The following is a 24,031-nucleotide window of genomic DNA, read 5'->3' as shown; positions in this document are numbered from 1 at the left end:
AAGCAGAGGGAATATTTGCACAATAAGACTGCAACTCTCAGACTTTCCTTCGTCTGAGTCTGACAGGTTTGCAGGAGGCGGTACATCATGTCTGTGCACTGTGCTGTTGCTGGTGACGTTAGGACGTTGCTTAACTCTTCCGCACTAGTGTTAGTTTCTCGACTCCAGTACTCAAGTGCCCGTAACAATCCAAGTTTTCCTTATATCTTGAAGGGATATTAAACTATGCTTTTTTTTTGTTTTATATATATATATATATATATATATATATATATATATGTGTGTGTGTGTGTGTATATATTTATATATATATATATATATATATATATATATATATATATATATGTGTGTGTGTGTGTATATATATATATATATATATATGTATATATGTGTGTGTGTGTATATATTTATATATATATATATATATATATATATATATATATATATATGTGTGTGTGTGTATATATATATATATATATGTATATATGTGTGTGTGTGTATATATTTATATATATATATATATATATATACTCTCTGGTCTTAAATGAAGGGGAACATTCCCCGAAACATCACTGCAATAAAAACCTTTATTTGCATTTAAGACCAGAGAGTGCTGTCTTCTATCTGCTATATTATTGCCCATATTCTAGCACCCTGGCATGTGTGATACTGTTTGTGAGAGTGCACTTGTCTCTGTATCATATATATGTGTGTGTGTGTATATATATATATATATGTGTGTGTGTGTGTGTGTGTGTGTGTGTGTGTGTGTGTGTGTGTGTTAAAGGGTCTGAAACACATTTTTTCCTTCATGCTTCAGATAGAACTTTCCAATTTACTTCCATGATCTAATTTGCCTAGTTCTCTTGGTATCCTTTATTGAAAAGCATACCTAGGCAGGCTTAAGAGTTGGGAACTAGCTGCTGATTGGTGGCTGCACATACTGTATATACCTCTTGCCATTGGTTTACTGATGTGTTCAGTGATCTACTAGTAGTGCAGTTCCACCTTCAACAAACAATACCAAGAGACTGAAGTTAATTTGAGAATAGACGTAAATTGGAAAGTCATTTCTTTATTTATTTTTTTACCTGCAGCTGGGCAGCAGCTGAAGTATAACTTTTTACACAGAACTTACTTTGGTGAGCTGAGGAAATTGTGAGGTAAAATATCTTCCTTTTTTACATAGAAATGCTAAGGTGATATTTTCCTGTCAGCTTTTTACAGTTATACTGCATCAGTTTCAAGTGATTTAGCATATGAGTATTATGTCCCTTTAAGTTTCATTCTGGAAGCAAATCTGACTCCTTGTTTATCTAGTCTATTCACTTAATACTAAACAATAGACATGTGCAATTCGTTTCGGTTCGATTCGGAAATTCGGAAAATTCAGCAAATTCGGCGATTCGGATCGAACCGAATTTCCAAATTAAAATTCTGCTGAATTTTCCGAATCTTACCGAATCGAACCGAATCGATTCGTAAATTCGGATGGCCATTGGGATTACACTAGTATTGTACAGTATCTTAGGTTAACACCTAATATACAGTATAATACTAGTCTAATCCCACCTAACACTTACCGAAATGCCGAATTTACGAACCGAATCGAACCGAATCAAACCGAATCCAGCCAAATTTCTTCGAATCCGAATGAATCCGAAACGAATCCGAAACGAATCGATTCAGAATTTTCCGAATTTGAATCGATCCGAACCGAACTTCGAAAAATTCCGAATCGATCCGAGCCGAACCGAATTTTTTCGCCATGCACATGTCTACTAAACAAACGCTGAAAGTTATTAACATCATGCTAGACATGCTTCCTGTAGAATCCACTGCCTCCTTGTAGGGCTGTGACATGAAGTAATGGATACTGCACAAATAAAGTAAAAAAAAAAAAGTAAAATCAATTAAAACAGACAAATAATACATATTGCAATTATTTCTATTAAAGAGACTGGAAAACACAACATTTTATTTCATGATTTGCATAGAACATACATTTTTAAACAGCTTTCCAACTAACTTCTATTATCTAATTTGATTCATTCTCTTGTTATCCTTTGCTGAAGGAACAGCATTGATTGCAATGACAGATACAGCTGTATCTAGTTAGCCAATGACAAGAAAAAAAATTGTGCAGGCACCAATCAGCAGCTAACCCCCACTGGAATAGGATATGTGCATATTCTTTTTCAACAAGGAAAACGAAGCACATTTTAAAATAAAAGGGAATTTCAAAGTGTCTTAAAATGAAATGCTCCATCTGAATCATGCAAGTTTATTTTTGACTTACCTATCCCTTTAATCATTTACCACTACTTAGTGCTTGTTTTATTAACACAGGTGAAATAATCAGCTGATGGGCGAGAGCAGGTTAGTTACCATGGTTACTGATCAGCTCATTATTTCACCTGTGCACTTGTTCAGCTATCATGAAAATCTGGCCTGTTAGAGGTACTTGAGGACTGGATTTTAGAAACGCTGTGATAGTGGAAGGTTCAATATGTAGGTTTAAAGTCGAATTCCATAATTGACAAGTGCATAATAAAAATATTATGCAATAGCACTTACTCTGAACAGCAAACAAGCAATAGATTTTTTTCTGACAAATTTATTTGTGGCCCCATTTTCCAGCCCCCTGTATCATATGACAGCCATTAGCCAATCACAGACTAGTATACATATAGGGCTCCATTTATCATTGTTTGGAGAAATCCGACTTTCAGTTCTCCAAGAAGTTCTCCGCAGCTCGCCCTCTGTGAGGCGCACTTGTGCGCCAATATTTATCAAAAAACTGGTCGTATTATACCGCTTTTTTCCAAAGTCGAGATGCGGCGTGTTAATGATAAATCTCGACTATATTTACCATTCCATCATCGTAAAAAAGCGCATATTTTTGGTATTTTCCTTTTTTATTATAGGCATTCTTTTTATTTGTTGTAATTTAAGGTTATATAAACATTTATATTTGTAATATGAATTGAACAAATTTCTATATTATTATTCTTTTTGTGTTTTTTTTACAAACCACAACCTTTTACTACTATTCCACGTTATTTTTAACAGATGGCTTACATATTACAAAGTCATTTTTTTTGGTTTATCTACTTAACACACCGCATGCAGACCTTTTTCTACTATTCAACGTTATTTTTAACACATGTCTTACTTATTACAAAGTCATGTGTTTTGGTTTCTCTACATTACACACCCCATACAGACCTTTTAGGCCTCCATTTATCATGATAAATGGAGCTCATACTATTATTCCACGTTATTTTAACACGTTTCACATATTACAAAGTCCTTATTTTTTGGTTTATCTACTTTAGACACCCCATACAGACCTTACTATTATTCTACGTTATTTTAGCACATGTCTTACAAAGTCTTGTTTTTTTGTCTTTTGTTTAGCTATTTTAGACACCCCATGCAGACCTTTAACTATTATTCCTTTTGATTTTCAACACGTCTTTTATCTTTACCAACTAATTTGTTTTTCTCTACCTACTTTACACAACCCCTCTAGACATTTCACTACTATTATTCTTTTCAAATTAACGTCTTACATTGACCTAATCTTACACTTTCATTGATAAGATGTTTCAATTCATTGATAAGATGTTTCAATATATATTACACAATAATGACAATTGTTTATATTTGTTAAATAATATATGCATTTATTCTGTATATAAAATAAAATAAAAAAAAATGTTGCCAGCACATTCATAAATTTTTTAATAACACATAAATGAAAAAGTTACATGTTTTCATATTTCAGCCTCATTTTCCTGACTGCTGAGTAACTGCTTATCAGTCCAGTTTCAGCTTTAAGCAGGACTTCAAGGAGCTCTTTTTTGCCTATTACAATTTTTTCATCATCCGGAACTAAAAAATAAAAAATATATATATATTTTGATTATTTTGAATAGCATTTATAGACATGAGAGTAAAAAAAATATCTGTCAATGGAATTACCAACAGCAATAACATATATTTATTCATAAATGCTATAACACTTACCCCAGTTATAATATTGAGGTGACTGAGAGTCTTCATCGTGTACCTCTAAGTTTATTAAATTTTGTTGAGTTTCTTCAAAAAACAAAATTTTGATTACAATGTATTGATAATGTAATTTTAAAATATTACACAATATTTTTCTCTCTATGTTATCTTTCAATTAATTTTATTTATATATTTACATCTGTCTTTTTTGATCTATATACATATATCTATCTATCTATCTATCTATCTATATATATATATATATATTGATCTATCTATATATATATATATACATATATATATATATTGATATATATAAAAAAATATGTGTTTGTGTTTTTATATATATATATATATATATATATATATATATATATATATTTTTGTTTTTAAAAAAAATATATACACATTAATAAAATTGATATATATATATATGTGTATATATATATATATATATATATATATATATGCATACATATCAATTGTTTTATATATATATATATATATATATATATATATATATATATATATATATAAATATAATGTTTTTATAATGGATATATCAACATAAAAAAAATAAAAAATCACCTGATGTTCCTTGATGAACCTCATCTTCTTCATGGCCCTCCTCGTCCTCTTGTTCCAAATGTTCTTCATCTTGTTCCAAATGTTCTTCTGACTCTGTAGGCTCTACATGTCCTAAAATTATTATTACAAATAAATTTATATTTATAAAATATATATGTTAAAGAAATCTCAAAGAATTTTTTTTTAGATTACCTTCAATGTTATCGATATCTTCTTCTCCTTGCTCATCCATTGCATTATTATTTGGAGTGCTATTATCTATAGCATTATAAAAAAAAATAGTTAAAAGATAAATTTACTTTAATACCTGTCTTTGAATTTTTTTTTTTCTCGACATTACAGTTACATTTTTTATACCTGTGTCTTGAGTCCTATCTTCATCCATAAAAACTGTGGGCAATGGGTCTGATTCCCCTTCAGAACTAGAATTGGTATCAATGGGAAGAAGGTACCTTGGAGCTCTTCTTCTTTTGACTATTAAAAAATATAAAATAAAAAATTTGTGAAAATATATTCTTAAAAATCCAAACACACAAAAAATTTGTCTGAAAATCCTATAAAAACTTGATTCATTCACACTTATCTGCAGGCAATGGTAATCTTTTAATCCTATTATTGTTTAACTTGTTTATCTTATTGAAAATATTCCAATTAAAAACTATACATTTTTAATACTTAAGATTATATAATTAAACTATATTTATATCTATATTGCTTACATTTTTTAAGATAACTCTTTATCAAAGTGCGCATTTTAGATTGCCTCCGGTACAAGTCGTTATATCTTTTCAGACATTGTTTCCTCGTTTGTTTTTGCCCAGAGACTCTCCTTACTCTTCGCACCATTTCACAGAGAATTCGGTTTCTTGTGTCCTGGTCCAAAGTGAAAATCCCTTTCCTTTTTTTTGGAAAATATTTATCCATAGTGTAAGAAATAATCAATAATTCTCCAATAGAGAACTTCTTGGATCGTGGCATTTTCTAAATATTATTCAATCTCTACTCACTGACGGGACTAATTTTTTTTTTTTAAATGCGCAATTTTGTAAGCTAATACCTATTTTTACAAATAGCACTCAATTTGGATACATATTTTGTAAAATATTATCAAGAATCGTATTTTAGTATACAACTTGATGTTTTTTTTTATCCATTTTAATAACAATGAAACATTGTATAGAACTGCGCCACAACAGCACTATTTTTTGGGCAACATTAACAAATGTTACATGTATCCGTTGATAAGGTGAAATAAAATTAAAGATACATATAACAATTTAATGATATTTAAATTTAATATTGTTATTCATAACAAAATTATCTTTATTTACATGTAAAATTGTTATTAAAAACAAAAATGGAAATCCAGGTATTCCATATTAAAAATAAACTGCGACATATCTTTCCAGAACATCAGACAGTATACGCCCATTTTCATCAACTACATTTAGATACTTTTTTGGAAACCGTTATAAAAGAAAACTTTATTCAGTTTGTATCAACACTTTAGTTATTTTTTGCGCTCTATTGTATCACATTTTTACAATGGCATCTTCCCAAGCTGGAAAGACCAAAAGCGGGAGAAGTATCATGTTCACTCATCGGCAGAATTGTATTTTGGTCGAAGCTGTGATCGAACACTACGATGAAATCATTGGGTACCAAGCAAGAACTGTAAACCCACAGAGAAAGAGAACAATTTGGACACAAATCAGTAGATCTGTTTCAGCTGAAGGAAGTTTTCCTAAGGATGTGCGGGCTTGTCGGAAGAGAGTAACTGATATTAGAAAAAACATAAAGAAAAAGGTTTGCAGGGAAAAGCAATCTGCCAAAGGAACCGGTGGAGGCCCTGGATATAGGGCCGAATTAACGGACTTTGAACAGATGCTTTATGCACGGATGGGTGATGCCGTTGTGGTTGGCCTGGATGTCCCAGCAGACACTATGGATTTTAGAGGTAAGTTAAATGTAAACGACACCAAAATTTTGTTGTTCATGATTTAAAAAAAGAGAATGAAAAACTATATATCTTTATTATTGAAATCTATTATGTAATTATTTTGATTCAATAGATATTCCTTTATGGAAAGTATATGTAGATATGCTCACTATCTCTTTAATTTTGTAGATTTCTGCTATTGGATATTAAAATTGTGATTAGTTTACATTTTTATTTGTCAGATAAGGATTATGGAGAAAATGGAGACATGAACTATATTAAAATTAATCTAGTCAGTGTTATAACTATCTATTGTCTATCGAAATCGATCTAAATATTTGAAATTGTGTTTTTATCTATAATTATTGAAATTTAATACAAGTATATTTATATTATTTAGAGCAAGAAGATGAGGGACGTCAGGAAGAGGAGATTGATGCACAAGAGGATCAACCTTTGGAAAATGAATTCACCTCACAAGACCAAGAACCCTCCACATCCACAGTACAAAGAGAAGAAGGGGAGAGTAAGTTATTTGTAAAAAACAAACAATAGTTGTTATATATTTTAATAATGATTAAAACCAGATGAGCACTGATGATAACTTGTGGTCTAATGTATATTTTGATTGTATAAATCGATGCAGTTGATATTCTAATATTATTTTTATGTTGTTGTAGGTGTTCGTGCTTTACTACAATCGATGCAGGACAATTCTATATTATTATTCGAGGGTAGGTTGTCTTCTAATTTAATTGTCATGTTAATTTTTTTTTTTTTAAGAATTTAACCTATTAATAATACATATTTTCCATGTCATACAGAAGATCAGGTTGAAATCAATTTGGAACCTCTGGTTGAGGATTCGGTATGTCCAGAAGATGAGGATGAGACTCAGGTTGAGGGACAAACATCAGAGGGACCAACACCACCAAATCTAGAAACTCCTCAGAATATCATGGTCAATGACTCTGAAGAAGATGAAAGACCAGAACAATTGATAAACCCAGAAGATGTCACAGGCAGGGTAAATGATATCCAAAACCTCACAGACATGGCATTGGGGTTCAGGAATGAGCAAAGTGCATTTTTTAAAGAACTGATCAGATTACAAGAAGAAAGAAATGCAATTTTAAAAGCTGATTCCGTATTTAAGAGGGATTATTCCAAAAAGAAATTAGAAATTTTGAATCGAAGATTTCCGACTCAATAATTAATTATTAATATTTCTTGTTTTTGCACTTTAATGTTCCAATTTTTTTTCATGTTGAAAAGTTAAACACTAGAATTTGGTTACAGTTTAAGTTATTTTAGAAAAAATTTTACATGTTTCAGTATTCAAGTTTTTGTTATTACAATAAAAATGTTATTTAAAATACAAAAAAGAATTAAGGCTGTTTGTTTGTTCGTTCAAAAAATTTTTATTAAAAGAAGAAAAACAAAATTTTTTTAATAACAAATAAACACAACTTTTTTTTTCATCTGTCTGATTATATAACAGTAGTGATGATTGTTATTGTCCAATTTTCAAAAAACTCCTGTGTTATCCGTGGTTTCTGTAATACAATGGTAAAAGATAATTAGCAATCCAGAAATATAATACTAATTCTTTGCCCCACCCACACCCCAAAAAAAAAAAATTACTTACATGAAAAGTATCTCTCAATAATTTCCATACGATTTTGAACACCGGCCCTAGTAGTGTGCCTGTTTAATATTTGTTGGGGGACATAGATGTCATCTGGTTGATCCTCAAGACACAAATCATCATCGTTAACTTGAGATATTGCAATATTATGTAACATGCAGCATACTAAAATAATGTCATTGCACTTCTCTGGTGAGTATTGCAAGTCTCCCCCTGACCTGTCCAACACACGAAATCTCATCTTCAACACACCGAAGGTTCTCTCGATAGCACTTCTTGTACTACGGTGTGACTCGTTGAATTTGATCTCTGCACGTGTATGGGGCGATGGTACTGGTGTCAGAAGCCAAGGCCTACACGGATAACCACTATCACCTACAAATAAAAAAATTAAAAGAATTATTACATTGGAATAACAATCTATATGCACTTTTAGAAATACAGAAATTAATGAAATAAATAATAACATAAATGAAAAGATCATAAAATTAATTTTCACAAAAAAAAGGTCTAAAGTGTATATACATCTAACTAAAAATCTATGTCCTTCAAAGTTGAAAACCAAAATTAAACATAAAAACAATAACAACAACAAATATGAAGTTAAACTCACCCAATAGCCAACCATGGGGCATGTCTCCACGTTCAAACGATGTAAATAATGCTGATTGTTTGAGGATATGGTAATCGTGGCAGGAACCTGGAAATCCTGAACGCACAGCCCAAATTTTGAGGTTGGCATCACAAACAGCCTGAACATTCAGTGAATGGAAGCTTTTTCTATTCCTGTATTGCTCCTCCCTTAAAGCTGGTGGTCTTAAAGCTATGTGTGTGCAATCAATTGCACCAAGAACATTAGGCATACCAGCTACTTGATAAAAAGATGCCTTAACTGTGTGCCATTCTTACACATTCCTGGGTACAAAAATAAACTTCTTCAGATGTTTCAAAACTGCTTTTAAAACAATTCTTAGATGCCTGCAAAATGAAGGCTGGCTAATGCCCACCACAGCACTAGAGACTGCCTGAAATGAACCAGTTGACAAGAAATGCAAAACTGCTAATAATTTTAAAAGTCCAGGTATTGCCCTTGTTCTTCTTGTCCTAGGGTCTATGTCATTTTGGATCAGAGAGTAAAGATTTATAATACTCTCCCTATTTATACGAAATCTTTGCTTTATCTCCTTATCAGACAATGCCTGTAGTCCACACCGGGGTAAAAAAACTCTAGGCACTCTTTGGCGTCTCCGTATGGGCATATTACCATCATCAAGACAATTTTCACGGCCCCTTGCCAAAGAAATAGCAGCCAACAGCAGAAAATATTCCATCTTCTCTCTCACAAAAAATGAAGTAAATGAAATGTTCTCCTCAGTGGATATGGAGAACTTTGGAGGGCGTAATTGTAGGAGAATATTAGGTTCTCCCATGGCGCAAAATAGTGATAAATATGAAATTTGGCGATCTGTTAGTCGATTTGATGAAAATACGACCGAAAAAGCGCTGTTTTAAGCTTCAATCGGCGCACATGTGCGCCTTGGCGAGATAGAATAGAGTGGTCGGATTTTTCGGTCGAAAATCAGTTTTTTTAGTCGTATTTTGTTTTAATACATAGGAGAGAATTTACGCCGGCGTATTTATAGGCGTAAATGTAGGAGAATTGCAATGATAAATGGAGCCCATACAGTGTGAACTTGAGCACATGCTCAGTAGGAGCTGTCCCTCCAGAACGTGTGTACATAAAGACTTTGCAAAACTTGATAATAGAAGTACATTTGAAAGTCTCTTTAAATTGCATGCACAATCTGAACCAGGAAAGTTTAATTTTGGCTTCAGTGTCTCTTTTTATGACGGTATGACCTTCACTTAACACCTTATATGCTAAATAGGGCTATAAATCATTGCAAGATAAAGGAGGACTAGTAGTAAGACAAGGATTTGCCCTCACCAAGATGGTCATTTAAAACCACCAGGAAGCTTGATCTTGGACACTGCAACTTAAAGGGACAGTAAAGTCAAAATTAAATTTTCATGGTTCTGTAAGAACATTCAATTTTAACCCCTTAACGACCGAGGACGTGCAGGGTACGTCCTCTAAAAAAATACCCTTAACGACCAAGGACGTACCCTGCACGTCCTCGGTCTGGAAAGCAGCTGGAAGCGATCCTGCTCGCTTCCAGCTGCTTTCCGGTTATTGCAGTGATGCTTCGATATTGAGGCATTCTGCAATAACCTTTCTTTCATGTAATTAGCAAGAGTCCATGAGCTAGTGACGTATGGGATATACATTCCTACCAGGAGGGGCAAAGTTTCCCAAACCTCAAAATGCCTATAAATACACCCCTTACCACACCCACAATTCAGTTTTACAAACTTTGCCTCCTATGGAGGTGGTGAAGTAAGTTTGTGCTAGATTCTACGTTGATATGCGCTCCGCAGCAAGTTGGAGCCCGGTTTTCCTCTCAGCGTGCAGTGAATGTCAGAGGGATGTGAAGAGAGCATTGCCTATTTGAATGCAGTGATCTCCTTCTACGGGGTCTATTTCATAGGTTCTCTGTTATCGGTCGTAGAGATTCATCTCTTACCTCCCTTTTCAGATCGACGATATACTCTTATATATACCATTACCTCTGCTGATTCTCGTTTCAGTACTGGTTTGGCTTTCTACAAACATGTAGATGAGTGTCCTGGGGTAAGTAAATCTTATTTTCTGTGACACTCTAAGCTATGGTTGGGCACTTTGTTTATAAAGTTCTAAATATATGTATTCAAACATTTATTTGCCTTGACTCAGAATGTTCAACTTTCCTTATTTTCAGACAGTCAGTTTCATATTTGGGATAATGCATTTGATTTAATCATTTTTTCTTACCTTCAAAAATTTGACTCTTCCCTGTGGGCTGTTAGGCTCGCGGGGGCTGAAAATGCTTCATTTTATTGCGTCATTCTTGGCGCGGACTTTTTTGGCGCAAAAAATTCGTTTCCGTTTCCGGCGTCATACGTGTCGCCGGAAGTTGCGTCATTTTTTGACGTTATTTTGCGCAAAAAATGTCGGCGTTCCGGATGTGGCGTCATTTTGGCGCCAAAAAGCATTTAGGCGCCAAATAATGTGGGCGTCTTATTGGCGCGAAAAATATGGGCGTCGCTTTTGTCTCCACATTATTTAAGTCTCATTTTTCATTGCTTCTGGTTGCTAGAAGCTTGTTCTTTGGCATTTTTTCCCATTCCTGAAACTGTCATTTAAGGAATTTGATCAATTTTGCTTTATATATATGTTGTTTTTTCTCTTACATATTGCAAGATGTCTCACGTTGCATCTGAGTCAGAAGATACTACAGGAAAATCGCTGTCTAGTGCTGGATCTACCAAAGCTAAGTGTATCTGCTGTAAACTTTTGGTAGCTATTCCTCCAGCTGTTGTTTGTATTGATTGTCATGACAAACTTGTTAAAGCAGATAATATTTCCTTTAGTAAAGTACCATTGCCTGTTGCAGTTCCTTCAACATCTAAGGTGCAGAATGTTCCTGATAATATAAGAGATTTTGTTTCTGAATCCATAAAGAAGGCTATGTCTGTTATTTCTCCTTCTAGTAAACGTAAAAAATCTTTTAAAACTTCTCTCCCTACAGATGAATTTTTAAATGAACATCATCATTCTGATTCTGATGACTCTTCTGGTTCAGAGGATTCTGTCTCAGAGGTTGATGCTGATAAATCTTCATATTTATTTAAAATGGAATTTATTCATTCTTTACTTAAAGAAGTACTAATTGCTTTAGAAATAGAGGATTCTGGTCCTCTTGATACTAATTCTAAACGTTTGGATAAGGTATTTAAAGCTCCTGTGGTTATTCCAGAAGTTTTTCCTGTTCCTAATGCTATTTCTGCAGTAATTTCCAAAGAATGGGATAAATTGGGTAATTCATTTACTCCTTCTAAACGTTTTAAGCGATTATATCCTGTGCAGTCTGACAGATTAGAATTTTGGGACAAAATCCCTAAAGTTGATGGGGCTATTTCTACCCTTGCTAAACGTACTACTATTCCTACGTCAGATGGTACTTCGTTTAAGGATCCTTTAGATAGGAAAATTGAATCCTTTCTAAGAAAAGCTTATCTGTGTTCAGGTAATCTTCTTAGACCTGCTATATCTTTGGCTGATGTTGCTGCAGCTTCAACTTTCTGGTTGGAAACTTTAGCGCAACAAGTAACACATCATGATTCTCATGATATTATTATTCTTCTACAGCATGCTAATAATTTTATCTGTGATGCCATTTTTGATATTATCAGAGTTGATGTCAGGTTTATGTCTCTAGCTATTTTAGCTAGAAGAGCTTTATGGCTTAAAACTTGGAATGCTGATATGGCTTCTAAATCAACTTTACTTTCTATTTCTTTCCAGGGTAACAAATTATTTGGTTCTCAGTTGGATTCCATTATTTCAACTGTTACTGGTGGGAAAGGAACTTTTTTACCACAGGATAAAAAATCTAAAGGTAAAAGCAGGGCTAATAATCGTTTTCGTTCCTTTCGTTTCAACAAAGAACAAAAGCCTGATCCTTCATCCTCAGGAGCAGTTTCAGTTTGGAAACCATCTCCAGTCTGGAATAAATCCAAGCCAGCTAGAAAGGCAAAGCCTGCTTCTAAGTCCACATGAAGGTGCGGCCCTCATTCCAGCTCAGCTGGTAGGGGGCAGGTTACGTTTTTTCAAGGAAATTTGGATCAATTCTGTTCACAATCTTTGGATTCAGAGCATTGTTTCAGAAGGGTACAGAATTGGTTTCAAGATGAGACCTCCTGCAAAGAGATTTTTTCTTTCCCGTGTCCCAGTAAATCCAGTAAAAGCTCAAGCATTTCTGAAATGTGTTTCAGATCTAGAGTTGACTGGAGTAATTATGCCAGTTCCAGTTCCGGAACAGGGGATGGGGTTTTATTCAAATCTCTTCATTGTACCAAAGAAGGAGAATTCCTTCAGACCAGTTCTGGATCTAAAAATATTGAATCGTTATGTAAGAATACCAACGTTCAAGATGGTAACTGTAAGGACTATCTTGCCTTTTGTTCAGCAAGGGAATTATATGTCCACAATAGATTTACAGGATGAATATCTGCATATTCCGATTCATCCAGATCATTATCAGTTCCTGAGATTCTCTTTTCTGGACAAGCATTACCAGTTTGTGGCTCTTCCGTTTGGCCTAGCTACAGCTCCAAGAATTTTTACAAAGGTTCTCGGTGCCCTTCTGTCTGTAATCAGAGAACAGGGTATTGTGGTATTTCCTTATTTGGACGATATCTTGGTACTTGCTCAGTCTTTACATTTAGCAGAATCTCATACGAATCGACTTGTGTTGTTTCTTCAAGATCATGGTTGGAGGATCAATTTACCAAAGAGTTCTTTGATTCCTCAGACAAGGGTAACCTTTCTGGGTTTCCAGATGGATTCAGTGTCCATGACTCTGTCTTTAACAGACAAGAGACGTCTAAAATTGATTGCAGCTTGTCGAAACCTTCAGTCACAATCATTCCCTTCGGTAGCCTTATGCATGGAAATTCTAGGTCTTATGACTGCTGCATCGGACGCGATCCCCTTTGCTCGTTTTCACATGCGACCTCTTCAGCTCTGTATGCTGAAGCAATGGTGCAAGGATTACACGAAGATATCTCAATTAATATCTTTAAAACCGATTGTTCGACACTCTCTAACATGGTGGACAGATCACCATCGTTTAATTCAGGGGGCTTCTTTTGTGCTTCCGACCTGGACTGTAATTTCAACAGATGCAAGTCTCACAGGTTGGGGAGCTGTGTGGGGATCTCTGACGGCACAAGGAGTTTGGGAATCTCAGGAGGTGAGATTACCGATCAATATTTTGGAACTCCGTGCAATTTTCAGAGCTCTTCAGTTTTGGCCTCTTCTGAAGAGAGAATCGTTCATTTGTTTTCAAACAGACAATGTCACAACTGTGGCATACATCAATCATCAAGGAGGGACTCACAGTCCTCTGGCTATGAAAGAAGTATCTCGAATTTTGGTTTGGGCGGAATCCAGCTCCTGTCTAATCTCTGCGGTTCATATCCCAGGTATAGACAATTGGGAAGCGGATTATCTCAGTCGCCAAACGTTGCATCCGGGCGAATGGTCTCTTCACCCAGAGGTATTTCTTCAGATTGTTCAAATGTGGGAACTTCCAGAAATAGATCTGATGGCGTCCCATCTAAACAAGAAACTTCCCAGGTATCTGTCCAGATCCCGGGATCCTCAGGCGGAGGCAGTGGATGCATTATCACTTCCTTGGAAGTATCATCCTGCCTATATCTTTCCACCTCTAGTTCTTCTTCCAAGAGTAATCTCCAAGATTCTGAAGGAATGCTCGTTTGTTCTGCTTGTAGCTCCGGCATGGCCTCACAGGTTTTGGTATGCGGATCTTGTCCGGATGGCCTCTTGCCAACCGTGGACTCTTCCGTTAAGACCAGACCTTCTGTCACAAGGTCCTTTTTTCCATCAGGATCTGAAATCCTTAAATTTAAAGGTATGGAGATTGAACGCTTGATTCTTGGTCAAAGAGGTTTCTCTGACTCTGTGATTAATACTATGTTACAGGCTTGTAAATCTGTATCTCGAGAGATATATTATAGAGTCTGGAAGACTTATATTTCTTGGTGTCTTTCTCATCATTTTTCTTGGCATTCTTTTAGAATACCGAGAATTTTACAGTTTCTTCAGGATGGTTTAGATAAGGGTTTGTCCGCAAGTTCTTTGAAAGGACAAATCTCTGCTCTTTCTGTTCTTTTTCACAGAAAGATTGCTATTCTTCCTGATATTCATTGTTTTGTACAAGCTTTGGTTCGTATAAAACCTGTTATTAAGTCAATTTCTCCTCCTTGGAGTTTGAATTTGGTTCTGGGAGCTCTTCAAGCTCCTCCGTTTGAACCTATGCATTCATTGGAAATTAAATTACTTTCTTGGAAAGTTTTGTTCCTTTTGGCCATCTCTTCTGCCAGAAGAGTTTCTGAATTATCTGCTCTTTCTTGTGAGTCTCCTTTTCTGATTTTTCATCAGGATAAGGCGGTGTTGCGAACTTCTTTTGAATTTTTACCTAAAGTTGTGAATTCCAACAACATTAGTAGAGAAATTGTGGTTCCTTCATTATGTCCTAATCCTAAGAATTCTAAGGAGAAATCGTTGCATTCTTTGGATGTTGTTAGAGCTTTGAAATATTATGTTGAAGCTACGAAATCTTTCCGTAAGACTTCTAGTTTATTTGTTATCTTTTCCGGTTCTAGAAAAGGCCAGAAGCTTCTGCCATTTCTTTGGCATCTTGGTTGAAATCTTTAATTCATCTTGCCTATGTTGAGTCGGGTAAAACTCCGCCTCAAAGAATTACAGCTCATTCTACTAGGTCAGTTTCTACTTCCTGGGCGTTTAGGAATGAAGCTTCGGTTGACCAGATTTGCAAAGCAGCAACTTGGTCCTCTTTGCATACTTTTACTAAATTCTACCATTTTGATGTATTTTCTTCTTCTGAAGCAGTTTTTGGTAGAAAAGTACTTCAGGCAGCGGTTTCAGTTTGAATCTTCTGCTTATGTTTTTCGTTAAACTTTATTTTTGGGTGTGGATTATTTTCAGCAGGAATTGGCTGTCTTTATTTTATCCCTCCCTCTCTAGTGACTCTTGTGTCGAAAGATCCACATCTTGGGTAGTCATTATCCCATACGTCACTAGCTCATGGACTCTTGCTAATTACATGAAAGAAAACATAATTTATGTAAGAACTTACCTGATAAATTCATTTCTTTCATATTAGCAAGAGTCCATGAGGCCCGCCCTTTTTTTGTGGTGGTTATGATTTTTGTATAAAGCACAATTATTCCAATTCCTTATTTTATATGCTTTCGCACTTTTTTATCACCCCACTTCTTGGCTATTCGTTAAACTGAAATGTGGGTGTGGTGAGGGGTGTATTTATAGGCATTTTGTTGTTTGGGAAACTTTGCTCCTCCTGGTAGGAATGTATATCCCATACGTCACTAGCTCATGGACTCTTGCTAATATGAAAGAAATGAATTTATCAGGTAAGTTCTTACATAAATTATGTTTTTTAAGCCATCCGGTGCAGAGAGAGCCACTCTGTGGCCCTCTCTGCACCGGAGATCGTTGGCTTACCGCGTTGGTGGGTGGGAGCCGGTGTGGGAGGCGGGTGGTGGCCATCGATGGCCTTGGTGACGTGCAGGGGATCGTGGGCGTGGATGACCGGGGGCACGCACTGACGCGCGTGCGCGTTCACGGGAGGGCGGGGGCGGGCGCGTGCACGGGGAGGGAGCGGGTGGGAACCGCTACACTACAGAAAAAAGTTAAACAAAAAATACTAAAAAAACGGGAATAAAAGTTTTTTTTATAATTCAATTAAGGTGTTGGGGTTTGTCTGTGGGGGGGGGAAGCTACACTACAGAATGTTTTTTATTTTTTTTAAAAAAACGTTTTTTTCTTGAAACTGGGTACTGGCAGACAGCTGCCAGTACCCAAGATGGCCCCCAATAATGCGGGGGGGAGGGTTAGAGAGCTGTTTTGGGGGGGATCAGGGAGGGTGGGGGCTAAGGGGGGATTCTACAAAGCAGCATATGTAAATATGCTGAAAAAAAACAAAAATAATTAAAAAAAACTTTTATTTTAGTACTGGCAGACTTTCTGCCAGTACTTAAGATGGCGGGGACAACTGTGGGGTGGGGGAGGGAAGGGAGCTGTTTGGGAGGGATCAGGGGGTGTGATGTGTCAGGTGGGAGACGTGTGATGCACGGGGAGAGGGCGGGCACGTGCACGGGGAGGGAGCGGGTGGGAACTGCTACACTGCAGAAAATGAAAGTATCGTAAGTGGGATAAAGGGGGGAGGGAATGCCCATTGAAATAAAAAAAAAGTGATCTGGGAGGAGGTGTGTGGGGGGGTGGTGTTGGTGGGGGGAAGCTACACTACAGAAATTTTTTTTTAAAAAAAATTAAAAAAAATCTAATATATGATAAACTGGGTACTGGCAGACAGCTGCCAGTACCAAATATGGCTCCCAAGAAGGTAGAGGGGGAGGTTAGAGAGCTGTTTGAGGGGTGGCATCAGGGAGGTTGGGGGCTAAGGGGAGACCCTACACAGCAGCATATGTAAATATGCTAAACAAAAACAATTGAAATGCAAAGATTCCTTTTATTTTAGTACTGGCAGACTCTCTGCCAGTACTTAAGATGGCGGGGACAATTGTGGGGTGGGGGAGGGAAGGGAGCTGTTTGGGAGGGATCAGGGGGTGGGATGTGTCAGGTGGGAGGCTGATCTCTAGACTAAAGCTAAAATTTACCCTGCAAGCTCCCTACAAACTACTTAATTAACCCCTTCACTGCTAGCCATAATACACGTGTGATGTGCAGCAGCATTTAGTAGCCTTCTAATTACCAAAAAGCAACGCCGAAGTCATATATGTCTGCTATTTCTGAACAAAGGGGATCCCAGAGAAGCATTTAAAACCATTTGTGCCATAATTGCACAAGCTGTTTGTAAATAATTTCAGTGAGAAACCTAAAATTGTGAAAAATTTAACTTTTTTTTAAATTTGATCGCATATGGCGGTGAAATGGTGGCATGAAATATACCAAAATGGGGCTAGATCAGTACTTGGGGTTGTCTACTACACTACACTAAAGCTAAAATTAACCATATAAGCTCCCTACATGCTCCCTAATTAACCCCTTCACTGCTGGGCATAAAACACGTGTCGTGCGCAGTGGCATTTAGCAGCCTTCTAATTACCAAAAAGCAACACCAAAGCCATATATGTCTGCTATTTATGAACAAAGGGGATCCCAGAGAAGAATTTACAACCATTTATGCTATAATTGCACAAGCTGTTTGTACATGATTTCAGTGAGAAACCTAAAGTTTGTGAAACAAATTTGTGAAAAAGTGAACAATTTTTTTTATTTGATCGCATTTGGCAGTAAAATGATGGCATGAAATATACCAAAATGGGCCTAGATCAATACTTTGGGATGTCTTCTAAAAAAAAATATATACATGTCAATGGATATTCAGGGATTCCTGAAAGATATCAGTGTTCCAATATAACTAGCGCTAATTTTGAAATAAAAGTGGTTTGGAAATAGCAAAGTGCTACTTGTATTTATGGACCTATAACTTGCAAAAAAAGCAAAGAACATGTAAACATTGGGTATTTCTAAACTCAGAACAAAATTTAGAAACTATTTAGCATGGGTGTTTTTTGGTGGTTGTAGATGTGTAACAGATTTTGGGGGTCAAAGTTAGAAAAACTGATTTTTTTTCCATTTTTTCCTCATATTTTATAAAAACAATTAGAGTAAATTAGAAGATATGATGAAAATAATGGTATCTTTAGAAAGTCCATTTAATGGCAAGAAAAACGGTATATAATATGTGTGGGTACAGTAAATGAGTAAGAGGAAAATTACAGCTAAACACAAACACAGCAAAAATGTAAAAATAGCCTTGGTCCCAAACGGACAGAAAATGGAAAAGTGCTGCGGTCATTAAGGGGTTAAACAACTTTCTAATTTACTTCTGTAATTTTATTTGCATTGATCTCTTTGTTGTACAAATTTTATGTTTTTGATATAATACAATTTTTGGGGAACTTTTTTTTTTCTGTGTATATTTGTGTGAATGGTTAAATTATTCCTTGTGTATGATTTTATAAATTACGATATTTATTGTGCACTTTTGTAATGTGTATAAATCTCCTTTCCATACCAAAATGCAGTATGCGTCCTTTAGCGAGAATTCCACCTGGGAAATAGAAGCACTGGCGAGTAATTCTTACAGAATCTCATCAGCCTAGAGAGCTTTAGATCATCAGACTCGTCCTTTTGATGATTATGCAATGTGACTGTGTTTTTTGGTATTTAAATCAAAATTCACTATACATTTTAACGATACATAGTGGGAAAAAAAAACCCTATAGTGGCTAAAATTCATACCACAGACTTCATAAACATAACCCTAAAAAATGCTACACAGATATTGCTTGATAAGAGCAGTAACTCGTTTTGATCTGTCCTAATTGTCTATAGCACAGAAACAATAACCATTTTGAAGATGCCTTTGAAATATTATGTTCCCTAATTGCAGGACAATGCAAATGCTGTTGTGAAAATGACAGTTTAAAATACTTTAAAAAAAAATATTTTGTAGGCAGGTCTAGTGCAATACTGTTCCCAAATGCTGATAAATACTATCTATTTTATTTATATATATATATATATATATATATATATATATATATATATATATATATATATATATATATATATATATATAATATTATTAACTTCAAAAGACTCTTAATTGCCCCACTGATGAACACAGAGTCCCCCACCCCCTTGTTACTAAGCAATGCATTTTTTTCTCGGACATATTTCAGTTACTATGCTGCTTTTTATTTTAATTTGCTTAACCCCCTCTACATATCCTTTTTTCATCAAAATGTATCTATAATTAAAGGACATACTAATAAAAAAGGTTCACCTATATTAAAAAATAAGCCTTATAGCACTGAAATAACAATCTGAAGTTAGATTAAAGAATAATTATTATTCTAATATATGTAAGGTACTTATTGGATCTTTAATTAGGCTCTCTTAAAAGTTCTAATATGAAACTAAAAAATGCTGTTAAATGTATATACACATATATATATTCTATAGGATCAAAACCTCTAAGTCCCCTACCATGTCTATAGCAAGTATAGGTTTTCTTTCCGTGATGACCTCCGCTAGCCATATGGATCAGCGCTCTTTACGCTATGTGTGTAAAGGGGATAACAAAACCTCCTGATCTAAAAGTTCTCAAAATTCCTTGCACACACAAAGTAAACTCCAATTAATGGTTTGCTGCAATAAAAGCAGACTCATGTAGACTCATAAAAGCATGATATACAATTTTTTAATTTACCAAATTTCTGAAAAAAATATTTGTTAGTACATACTGGGGAAAATAATCAATATTTGTTATGACCAGCATCTTAATTAACTATTTAATTATATAACCTATAGTTAAGGGTCAAGTCCAGCGGGAACGCATAGGAACCGAGTTCCTGCACTATTTTTGCAAGTGGAAAGTTTCCCCTGGACAGAGAACAGAAGCATTCAGTAAACACTGCTGCTGCTGGTGGGAGGAGCTGGAGCACAGTCTGGTTAGAGGGATAGTGAGATCCTCTAGCAATGGGCAGTAACACTTCCTACAATACACTAAATGAAAGCCTGTCAGCGGTCCTGCTGTGTGATCACCCCCACACATTTATGTGGGGCTTGCTCTGGGATTATTTAGCTGCCCTCAGGCTTGCCAGAAACAGCAGTTATGAAGCAGCGGTCTAAAGACCGCTGCTCCATAACCCTGTCCGCCTGCTCTGAGCAGGAGGACAGACATCACTGAAAATCAACCCGATCGAGCATGATCGGGTTGATTGACACCTCCCTGCTGGCGGCCAATTGGCCGCAAATCTGCAGGGGGCGGCGTTGCACCAGCAGCTCACAAGAGCTGCTGGTACAATGCTGAATACAGAGAGCGTATTGCTCTCCGCATTCAGCGAGGTCTAGCGGACCTGACCCGCACTGTCGGATCAGGTCCACCATACCTTTGATAAATATCCCCCCAGGCATTCATGTGTGTCAAGTTTAGTAATTTTAAAGTTGTTTTAAAAAGACTTCAGTTTAATCCTAAATTACAAATAAAAATTTAACTTAATCTCCTAATATTCAAATAATTTAAAATTGCACCCAGTGAGCAGTCTATATCTTGCTACTAAATATTTTAACGTTTTTGCAGTTACATTTTTACCATTATAATACACATGCTAGGATTTACTAGTGCAACATATAAAGGGGATTTTTAGTCATGAAGTATGAAATTTGCCTGTAGCGGATGCCGCACTGAGCACCTCAGGCCTCCTGCAGCAGAACGTTATTTTTTCAGTGAGTTGATGTTTCCACCTCTTAGCCAATAGCCGTGCGGCCCAGTTGGCATGATACCGAATAGCTAGCACGCTATTGGCTAAGATCACCTCACTGAAAAAAACGTTCTGCCGTGGGTAGACTGAGGTGCTTAGCGTTGCATATGCTGCAGACAAATAAAGAAACTTTCAGCATGAAGTATTTTATACTTTATTTGTTGCACTGGTAAATCGTAGCATTTAAAAAATACTAGGATTTACCATTACTTTAATAAAACAGTCAAAAACATCAAATAAATAAGTTTTAACATTATATAAAAAATACCAAGTGTGGTACAAACCAAAAGAACAGGATAGAAACGACTGATCAAGAGTATTACTAGTGCAGCTCACTATACTATGTTCATATAATTCAGCAATTATCTCTTAATGTTTTAGTTTCCTTTATTATTCCCTTTCATTTTAAATAATGCAGTATTAGTATTTGCATATGGGTCACCTGCTGCTAGTTTTGTTCTTTATTTGTTCATCTTTTGTTCATTTGTTACTTGGCATAAATTGCTGGTTTTTAAGTTGTGTTTTATTACAACATGACAGGAAAATTAGATGTACCCACGTAAGTGTTACATTAGGCCATTATAAAGGCAATGAACAACTTTACACACTTCATAAATAGAAGCACAGTAAAATAATGTAGCTATTTTGCATCAATTTAAGCCTTTGCTACAATACATTGCATCAGTTATTCTAGAAAAGAAGTAATACCCAATGCTAATCCTTAAAGTGAATGTAAATTTTGATGCTAAAGTGCCCGGTTTTTAAAAGTTTGATTAAGAACAGGAGCACTTTAATTCATCAAAATTTACATTTCACTCCTGTTGTGAAAAAAAACTTACCTTTTAAACTTGATAGCAGCTCCAGCTTCCTCCAGTCGTCGCAAACCATTTCTGATGTCAGAAATGATCGATAGGTCATCCTCCAATCACGGCTTCCCTCCGGGGGAATCAGTGTCTGATTCAATGCCGTGATTGGAGGAAGCCGGATTCCTCATTTTAAACCCAGGAAGAGGCTTTGCAACGGGTGGAGAAAGCTGGAGCTGCTGTCAAGATTAAAAGGTAAGTTTTTTTTTTTTTCACAAAAGGAGTGAAATGTAAATTTTGATGAATTAAAGTGCCACTGTTTTTAATCGAATTTTTTAAAACGGTGCACTTTAGCATCAAAATTTACATTCACTTTAAAGTGAATGTAAAGTTTAATGTGAAAGTACCTGGTTTTTAAAAATACTCATAAAAACAGGGGCACTTTCATTCATTAAACGTTACATTTAAGCGTTTAAAAAAAAAAAAAAAATACTTACCATTTTCTTTATGACAGCAGACCGACGATCCTCCGTCCGCTTCTCATGCTGTACTTAGCATATCGATGACGAATCCGGCTTACTCCAATGATTGTGTGGTCTCACGAGCTGAACCCCTTGGGGTGCACGTAATGATTGGAGGAAGTCGGATTTGTCATTGCTGTGCTAAGTACAGCATGAACTGCGGATGGAGGATTGCCGGTCTGCTTTAAAAAAACCCGCTTAAAAGTTAAATGAATGAAAGTGCCCCTGTTTTTAAGAGTATTTTTAAAAATCGGGTATTTTCTCATTTAACTTTACATTCACTTTAAACGGAAAGTAAAGTCAAAATTAAACTTGCATGATTCAAACAGCAAATTATTATAGGACACTTTTAATTTTACTTCTATTTTTAGATGTGCTTTGTTCTCTTGGTATCCCTTGTTGAAAAAGAATACACACATATCCTAATGGGAGCTAGCTGCATTTTGGTGCCTGCACATATTCATCTCTTGTAATTTGGCTAACTATATGTGTTCAGCTAATTGCTAGTAGTGCAATGCTGTTCCTTCAGCAATGGATAACAAGAGAATAAAGAAAATTTGATAAAAGAAGTAAATTGGAAAGTTGTTTTAAATTGTATGATCTATCCGAATAATGACAGAAAATGTTGTGGTTTCCTGTCCCTTTAAGGGCTGCAAACATGCTATTTTAAAATCCACCTTGTCCTTACGCATATCAGGTTATGTTCAGTTTGTTTATAGGGATGGGAAAATGTTTTTCAAAACATTTGAAATTAAAAATGATTTTCTAAACATTCATTCATATCTGCTATATGAATATAACATTATTTTACTGCTATAGTTATAAAACCCTTTTTTCCCTTTTAATATTTAAAAAACATACCGCTTTCACAGACCCGCTCTCTGCTGAGCGGGTCTGTTTTTTTTAGTCAGCGCATCGGGCCAGCTGTATAGTCACAGCCCGGCCCGACCGCGAAATAACATTAAGTGAAGCTCGCTCCTGCTGTCAGACAGAGCAGGAGCGAGCTGCACTTAGTCTTATGGCGCGGTCGGGCCGGGCTGTGACTATACAGCTGGCCCGATGCGCTGACTAAAAAAAACAGACCCGCTCAGCCAAGAGCAGAGAGCAGGTCTGTAAAAGCGGCATGTTTTTTAAATATTAAAAGGGAAAAAAGGGTTTTATAACTATAGCAGTAAAATAATGTTATATAATTCTGCATTATGTGCAGAATTATATAACATTATTTTTTAGGTTTACTGTCCCTTTAAGGACCGGATCTAGTTTGAGAACCTGCCAGTGTTTATTTAGTATATTAGATATTTTTTGATGTTTATTATTATATTTAGTGATACATTTAGGGGGTTGTTTCTCTAAAATAGATGCACTTTTTCTGGTAGGTTTTAATATTAGTTCTTTCCTATCCATTTGGTCTACTTTTGTTTTAGTTTGGTCTAATAAATGTTTTTTTGTAGCCTTTATCTTCAAAGTTTGTAGTGAGAATTGCTGCCTCCCG

The 24,031-nt window shown here is 35.6% G+C and overlaps 1 protein-coding gene and 1 long non-coding RNA gene across 2 annotated transcripts in view; one reads left to right on the top strand and one right to left on the bottom strand.

Annotated features, from left to right (window-relative positions):
• CTNND2 (catenin delta 2) overlaps window positions 1-24,031 on the top strand; it is a 1,648,910-nt gene that overhangs the window by 289,707 nt on the left and 1,335,172 nt on the right. The window lies entirely within an intron of this gene.
• On the bottom strand, window positions 4,625-5,299 carry LOC128660581 (uncharacterized). Its single transcript, XR_008402553.1, has 3 exons — window positions 4,963-5,299; window positions 4,798-4,863; window positions 4,625-4,716 (listed from the first exon to the last, which is right to left on the bottom strand). It is a non-coding gene; the product is annotated as an uncharacterized LOC128660581 (long non-coding RNA).

The sequence above is a fragment of the Bombina bombina genome, chromosome 5, assembly GCF_027579735.1.
Source record: "Bombina bombina isolate aBomBom1 chromosome 5, aBomBom1.pri, whole genome shotgun sequence".
Classification (NCBI taxonomy): Eukaryota; Metazoa; Chordata; class Amphibia; order Anura; family Bombinatoridae; genus Bombina; species Bombina bombina.
This window is presented reverse-complemented; position numbering and strand designations above follow the sequence as displayed.